Genomic DNA, 8,995 nt, shown 5'->3' on the forward strand with positions numbered 1-8,995 from the left:
AGTATATATATATATATAGTAGTAGTAGTATATATATATATATATATATATATATATATATATATATATATATATATATATATATATATATATATATATATATATATATATATATATATGGGTGGGACATAAAACACCAAAGTCAATAAAAAAAATACCATAATAATTTTTCTGGCTCCTTTTGATATATATGTTAAAAAAATATGTTTTTTTTTATGGGTACCCCTATGGCCGGTCCCAGCAATAATATTATATTAGGACATAAGCTACTGAATTGTGGCTAAAGAAGGTGTTAAATAATAAACTTCTTGTGCCATAAACCTGGTATGATGCGAAGACATTGGAAATCTAATGTGAAAATATTTTACTTTGCCACCTAACCAAAGAACTCGTAATTGTAAAAAATTCTTGTAATCATTTCTTGGAAACTTGTTATTATCAAGGCATTTTTGAAGGAATGTTAATGATTCAGAAGCCTAAATTAAAAAAAAAACTTTATTATTAAAACTTATAATCAAATGTATTAATCTAATTCGGACAATTAAACCAACCTGCTTTTTCAAAAAAGATAAAAAATTTTTCAAAGTCAAATTTCTTTAGGTTATCATAGTTCATTTTTTTTTTAAGAATTGATTTTCAATTACACATTCAGCCTTTAAAATAACTCATTCTTTAGTCCACTTGTTTTACTACCTCGTAAAGTGTTGAAATATATTTATTTCAAAACATTTATTAAAACTTTGATAATAAGGCGAATCATTTAATTAATCCAGAAATATTCACAATTAAATATATAAATAAATATAAAAAGATTTTGTGATTTTTTCAGTATTTACCTTTATATGTAATTCATTGGCATGATGACGATAAGCTATCCAAAGCAAAGCTTTTCCTCTCCACTGCTCAATTAGATTACAGAATCCTTTTAGCCGACCAGTATTTGTGACAGTGGTGTCAAAGGACAGACAATCAACATAGTCAAATAGCTCCCAGTCTTGTAAAAATTTTTTGATTGCTTTCTCAAGAGACTCAGTGCCATCTTTTACAATTAAAATACCCAAAAAGTTGGGATTCTGAAAAATCTGGTGAACTGATTAGCACAGCTACTCTTTCAACTTTTTCTTTACCAAATTCTTTCATTTCTACCACGGTAAGACTTTTACCCTTAGCCAATATAATAAAGTTGTCTTTAATTTTACAGACAATTTTACTTATACTTAACTTTTTCTGTCTCAAAATACTTCGTTAACTGTGTTTTCAAATTTCTCAGTAGCCAAGTAGTCTTTCTGTTTTCTCATGGACTCTACATTATTCTCATGGACTAACATTTTCTGAACATGCGCTCCTCTCTGGTCGTTAAGAAAATCTGCATCTTCTTTTCTAGTTTTTAAATCTTTAGTTTTATCTTTCAGAATAACATCTTTTTTTTTTTGTTTTGGCTTGCATCAAATACCTCCTTTAGCATTCTTGAAAAATTTTCTCTTTTTAAAACTAACCGTTTTTAAAACTAACCGTTTAAGTACAAGTTTAGTACTTAAACGGTTCCTGTGTTTGTTTAAGTCTTTTCTCTTCTTTTTTAAGTCAACAATCTTGTCTCTAAAACAAAAGTTAAAGAATACTAGTTAGTATTAATAAAAGGAATTCCTGCTTGCCAAATTTTCTTCATCTCGTAAAAGACGCATGGTAAGCATTTTTGGAGACAACCGCCTATTTCAGCACATTGTGCAGTAAAGAAATTACCAAGAGGACATGAAGCTATAATAACTGAAGAAATATTTGAAAAATCAGTTCTTAGTATAAGATCTCTGTAATGGTAATATTGCAATACAGTTTTTTTAGTTGGCAATTGTGTTATAGGTATTGTTCCAATTCTTTTTCTTACAAAAAAAACCTCACGATGAGATATTTTTCTAAAACTATTGCTTGTTGACACTATTTTTATTTACACTAAAATAAAAAATTTGAAAATTACAGACTTTTTTTATGTTAACCACTCACCCCCCCCCCCTCCAAAATATACACATTATGTATTTAAAAGGGTACGGCTGACCATTTCAATCAAAATTAGGCTGCAAAAATAACCCTTAAGATATCTTTGAAATATTTAAAAGTGACCCTGACCTCCTCATTATTTACAAAAATTAGAAATTTTCGTATTTTCGGACTGCTGGGACCGACCATATGCGTACTAAAAATTATCATTTTAATACATATATCAAAATGAACCATAAAAATTATTATAGTATTTTTTTATTGACTTTGATGTTTTATGTCCCACCCTAATATATATAAATAAATATATATATATATATATATATATATATATATATATATATATATATATATATATATATATATATATATATATATATATATATATATATATATATATATATGTATATATATATTCTATGAATACTAAATAAATTCTATGAATACTAAATAATTTATTCGAAATTTTCGCCGCATTATATTTTGCCAGGCTTCAAGGACTTTTCTATCAAATTTTTTAGCCTTCACTTGATAGAAGAGCCCGTGAAGCCTTAGAGATACAAAAACATCAATGTTTTCCAATGTACGGTGGTATAAATTTAGACAAGGGATAATTTGTTAAAACAAACTTTTAGACTTCATTTTTTTTATATTTACGTTTTTTTCTCATTACTTTTTTTGTTTATTTAACGGTCACAATTTTTGTGACCGTTAAATAACAAAAAAAAGACTTTTACCCTTAGCCAATATAATAAAGTTGTCTTTAATTTTACAGACAATTTTACTTATACTTAACTTTTTCTGTCTCAAAATACTTCGTTAAAAAATAGAAAAATCATCTGTCGTTCCAGAACGGTTATTTATAAGAGAATCGAGAGTTACACTTTTTCACATTATTTCATATTATTTTTTTTGTTATTTAACGGTCACACTTTTTGTAATTATATTACATCAATCAATCACAGGCTTGTAGCAACCGGGGGAAGGGTCAGGCAGCAAGGGCATTCCCCCTTTCCTCCCCAATAATCCTTCAAATAAATAATTTTAAAGTTAGTTTTTAGAAAAAAGCAAGCGATTACAAATTAAAATATAAAAGAAAAAAAGGATAGAAAAGATCTAATTTATTATCCGTTTTCATCGTTAGTTCCTCTGACAAAAATTTTTGATCTACTACTATTTGATTTAACCAGTAGTATTGCCCTTCTCACTCCCCCCCTCCCTTCTCCTCCAATATAATTTTTGTTCCTACGGGCCGGTTTTTGGTTTGTAATTTTTGTTTTTAGCTAACTAAAGTATACTTTCTTACCTTCCTAGTGTTTGTTATGGAGACCATGGTTGAAGTTATTTTAAAAGTTTAAGTTTTAATTAATCAATCTAATTAATAAAAGTATGCCAAAAATATTGTGTACAGTGTCTTTACTCCCTCAGCCTCATAGTTATTTAGCTATGTCCCTATTCACACTATTAATTCACAGCTGTAAACATTGATTCACTGTACCCCAGTACTGGGACAATGAATAATGTAACACAACTCACTTTAAATCTTCTGTGAGCCATAAGGTAAGAAATATTTGGGTTTTAGTGACTCATTATCATGAAGGACATATATCTCAATCCTTTTGCCTTGAAAAAGATGAAATACATATTTGAACTTTTGCTCAATTTAAAAAATGAAAAAATAAAGATCCTCTGTGCCCCAACTTCCCCTTCATATACAGCTTTAAAAATATATACATTTTATAAAATGTCCAAACAACATAAAACTAAAAAAAATACATACCGATGCAAACGACACACTAAAACATAACAATATGAACTATACACTACAATGCCCTATAAACAATACACAAGAATACAAAAACAAAAAACAACAACAACGACAACAAAAAAAAACGTATATAAATTGCATTATATGCTGATGATGCCGGTAAACTGCTAATTCGATGATAACTCGAAAATTTCAAATAAATTAGTAGTAAGAGAGTTTCTTTTAGGGATCGTCCATATGTATATATATATATATATATATATATATATATATATATATATATATATATATACATATATATATATATATATATATATATATATATATATATATATATATATATATATATATATATATATATATATATATATATATATATATATATATATATACATATATATACATATATATATCTATATCTATATATATATATAGATATAGATATATATATGTATATATATGTATATATATATATATATATATATATATATATATATATATATATATATATATAAATATTGACTATAACAAAAAGAAACTCTCTAACTACTAAATTATTTTAAATTTTAGAGTTATCATCGAATTAGCAGTTTACCGGCATCATCAGCATATAATGCAATTTATATACGTTTTTTTTTGTTGTCGTTGTTGTTGTTTTTTGTTTTTGTATTCTTGTGTATTGTTTATAGGGCATTGTAGTGTATAGTTCATATTGTTATGTTTTAGTGTGTCGTTTGCATCGGTATGTATTTTTTTTAGTTTTATGTTGTTTGGACATTTTATAAAATGTATATATTTTTAAAGCTGTATATGAAGGGGAAGTTGGGGCACAGAGGATCTTTATTTTTTCATTTTTTAAATTGAGCAAAAGTTCAAATATGTATTTCATCTTTTTCAAGGCAAAAGGATTGAGATATATGTCCTTCATGATAATGAGTCACTAAAACCCAAATATTTCTTACCTTATGGCTCACAGAAGATTTAAAGTGAGTTGTGTTACATTATTCATTGTCCCAGTACTGGGGTACAGTGAATCAATGTTTACAGCTGTGAATTAATAGTGTGAATAGGGACATAGCTAAATAACTATGAGGCTGAGGGAGTAAAGACACTGTACACAATATTTTTGGCATACTTTTATTAATTAGATTGATTAATTAAAACTTAAACTTTTAAAATAACTTCAACCATGGTCTCCATAACAAACACTAGGAAGGTAAGAAAGTATACTTTAGTTAGCTAAAAACAAAAATTACAAACCAAAAACCGGCCCGTAGGAACAAAAATTATATTGGAGGAGAAGGGAGGGGGGGAGTGAGAAGGGCAATACTACTGGTTAAATCAAATAGTAGTAGATCAAAAATTTTTGTCAGAGGAACTAACGATGAAAACGGATAATAAATTAGATCTTTTCTATCCTTTTTTTCTTTTATATTTTAATTTGTAATCGCTTGCTTTTTTCTAAAAACTAACTTTAAAATTATTTATTTGAAGGATTATTGGGGAGGAAAGGGGGAATGCCCTTGCTGCCTGACCCTTCCCCCGGTTGCTACAAGCCTGTGATTGATTGATGTAATATAATTACAAAAAGTGTGACCGTTAAATAACAAAAAAAATAATATGAAATAATGTGAAAAAGTGTAACTCTCGATTCTCTTATAAATAACCGTTCTGGAACGACAGATGATTTTTCTATTTTTTAACGAAGTATTTTGAGACAGAAAAAGTTAAGTATAAGTAAAATTGTCTGTAAAATTAAAGACAACTTTATTATATTGGCTAAGGGTAAAAGTCTTTTTTTTGTTATTTAACGGTCACAAAAATTGTGACCGTTAAATAAACAAAAAAAGTAATGAGAAAAAAACGTAAATATAAAAAAAATGAAGTCTAAAAGTTTGTTTTAACAAATTATCCCTTGTCTAAATTTATACCACCGTACATTGGAAAACATTGATGTTTTTGTATCTCTAAGGCTTCACGGGCTCTTCTATCAAGTGAAGGCTAAAAAATTTGATAGAAAAGTCCTTGAAGCCTGGCAAAATATAATGCGGCGAAAATTTCGAATAAATTATTTAGTATTCATAGAATTTATTTAGTATTCATAGAATATATATATACATATATATATATATATATATATATATATATATATATATATATATTATATATATATATATATATATATATATATATATATATATATATATATATATATATATATATATATATATATATATAACGGGTGATGCGGAAGTTATCGGACAAATCCTAATTTCATTATTTGAGCACAATAATTAGTTTTTGTGGTTTTATGCGTAGGCACAAACGTTTTATAAAATATAAACTTTATTATTTGAAACACAATTATTTAAAATGAGGTTAAATGCAGCTGAACGAGAATCTTTTCGAAAGCAACTAAAAATGTTTTTTCTAAATAAACCTAATATAAAAAAAAAAAAAATCGTAAATCATTTTGAAAAGGAAGGATTTGCTCGAAGTACAATATATGATAACCTAAAAAGACTTGAATCTGTTCAATCGTTTTCTGATAGAAAGCACCCTGGTCGTCCGACATCCTGGACTAGAGAAAAGAAAGCCGAATTAACGAGACTTGTCAACAATCGAAAAAGGGTCAGTCAGAGAAAAATAGGTATTAAATTCGTTGTAAATCAATCGACAATTGGTTGTCAGTTCAAAAAAATGAATATTAAATATAGAAAACGTGAAAAGACTCCAAAATACACTATAGAACAACAAATAAAGGCAAAGAAAAGAAGCAGGAAACTAGTTAACCAACTCTATAACACAAAATCGCTTCTAGTCATCGATGACGAAAAATACTTTTGTTTTGCAGGGGACAACATGCCTGGAAATTCTGGATACTACACAAACAACAAAAAGACATACCCAGAAAGTGTTCGTTTTATAGGAAAAGAGAAATTTCCAAAACAATTATTAATGTGGATAGCCATATGGATGACCGTGGATGACCGTGGTATGTCCGAGCCATTGTTTCGCACTTCCAAGGCTATAGCGATCAATTCATTAATTTATTTTATAGTTTAGAAAAACGACTTTTTCCATTTATTCACAAGTATCATGGACACTTTAACTATTTATTTTGGCCAGATTTAGCAAGTTCTCATTATTTTAAAGATTCTCTAAATTAGATGGACCAATATGTTTATTACGTTGATAAAGAATCCAATCCCCAAATGTGCCTCAAGCACGACCAATTGAAAATTTTTGGGGACATTTGGCACAGAAGGTTTACGAGGGAGATTGGCAAGCTTCAACAGAGCAAGTTTTGATTGATCGCATTAAACTAAAACTACAAGAAATTGATTTAAGGGTAGATTATCATTGCATTTTTTTCATTCAAATTGGTTTGGATAGCAAAATAATGTTGCTCTAACCTTTAAATATCATTAAAATAAAAAACTAAAATTATTTTTTCCTTCCTTTGCCGCCATCTAATTGAAAGTAAGCCATTTTTGATATTACAATATATGATATATAAAAGCTTCTGCTTCACAAAAAATGCAATAATTATGGTTTTTCTGGTCAAACTTTTAAGATTGCTTTGAAACTCAAAATTTTATGCATTAGCACGACTACGTTAGCACTAAAAGAATTTTTTATGAGCAATACAAATTTTTTTAAATGCCATTTTATATGTACTTTTTTTCGTACTTATATAAAGAAGTTCTATGAAAAAAAAAGAGTTTGTTGATTAGTTAATCCTACATATTCCATTTATTTTCTGAAGCAAAGTGTGGAATATATTTTTTAGATAAAAATTTTGCCTTAATGTATCTGTCTCTTCTCATTTCTCCGAATACAGATGCGGCTGCTTTTGTAACCAATTGAACATATTTTCCAACATTTTAAGAATGGCATGGAAAATCAGTTTTTGCATATTTTGTATTGCATTTTTAATGAAATCATTACTTAACTCTTTTAATATAGGTGGTAAAGTCCTTGGGTGTTCCTCCAAATTTACAAAACTAAAGTAATCAATTGCATCAAAGTTAGAAAGAAAAGTTTAGAAGAGGAATTTTGAATTTTCTTACTTTTGTAGAATTTGAAATTGTGCATCGCCTCGCAAATTTAATTCTTGTTTGCTGCTAACTCTCTTGTTTCATTTCGTTCATTCATTAACATTGATATAAAAGTATTTTCTGTTTCACCATAATATGCATTTCTTTAAATACATTTGTCAACTATAAATTGACCGCTTTCAGAAAGAAAGCGTTAAAATTGAATTAGACGCCACAAGTGTTTTGTCCCTATGTAACATTGAGGCTCTAGTTTTTTAAAGAACCACACAGGTGCATTAACTCGAAGAATGTAATCAGTAAGTATTACAAGCTCAGTAAAAGGAGGAGTGCTTGCAACATACAAATGATGGATTTGATTTGCTGTTATCATCCATCGAGAATAAACCAATGAGCCTGGCTTTTTTTTCAGACTTTCTTTCACCTCACCTATTTCTATTGACTTGCACATGTTATAAAGATACTGTTGATCTTTGCTTATATAATTTGTCACAATCTCATGTAGAACGTTTGGTAAGTTATTCTGTCTGACATTAAATTTGACAATTTGCAACTCGTGAAAATTTCAAATGCTTTTCCAATGTTGCCACTAAATGCAGTAGGTCCTGAAGTAGTGCCATCTAAATGCAATACTAAATTTCTCAATGGTAGTTCATTAAAATGGAACATACACACTAACCATTGAACTGGATATCCCAAATGCCGTTCCAGCAACCTTATTACACCATTGTTCACACCAGTATTTACGTTAGCTCCATCAGAGCTAAAAGCTAACACATTATCAAGTGATATTTTGTTTTCATCAAAAAATCCATAACAGCATTCTTAATATTTTTTGATTTGTGATGGAGAAATATGACCAAGAAAAATTGAAGGAGGTTCTTCAATGTGATATGTTCCTCAGTAATTATGTCTTTTCTGCTAGTTTTTTAATGCACAAAGAGTTTTATCTTTTTTCCTATTAAAGAAAATTGATTTTCGGCCTACTAAACACATAGCTAACTTTGCTTTGTGTGATAATGTAGTTTTAATCAGTTGTCTTTGACACCTTGGTTCGGTCTATGATAGCTTTTCTGTCATATTTTTTTATAAATAAATATAAACTTAGTTTTATTCAATTTGCAAAACAAAATTCTAAAAATAGATTTAAATTCAATAACTCATATACAAAAGTCCA

At 28.0% G+C, this 8,995-nt stretch overlaps 1 protein-coding gene across 1 annotated transcript in view; it reads right to left on the minus strand.

The window, feature by feature from the left end:
* The window catches only part of LOC105850538 (uncharacterized), a 55,876-nt gene extending 47,338 nt beyond the window's left edge, over positions 1-8,538 (minus strand). The window contains exon 1 of the mRNA XM_065793929.1: positions 8,534-8,538. The gene's annotated coding sequence lies outside the window, so the exon portion shown is untranslated. The remainder of the gene's footprint in view (positions 1-8,533) is intronic.
* Between the last annotated feature and the right edge of the window lie 457 nt (positions 8,539-8,995).

The sequence above is a fragment of the Hydra vulgaris genome, chromosome 03 (assembly GCF_038396675.1).
Source record: "Hydra vulgaris chromosome 03, alternate assembly HydraT2T_AEP".
Lineage (NCBI taxonomy): Eukaryota > Metazoa > Cnidaria > Hydrozoa > Anthoathecata > Hydridae > Hydra > Hydra vulgaris.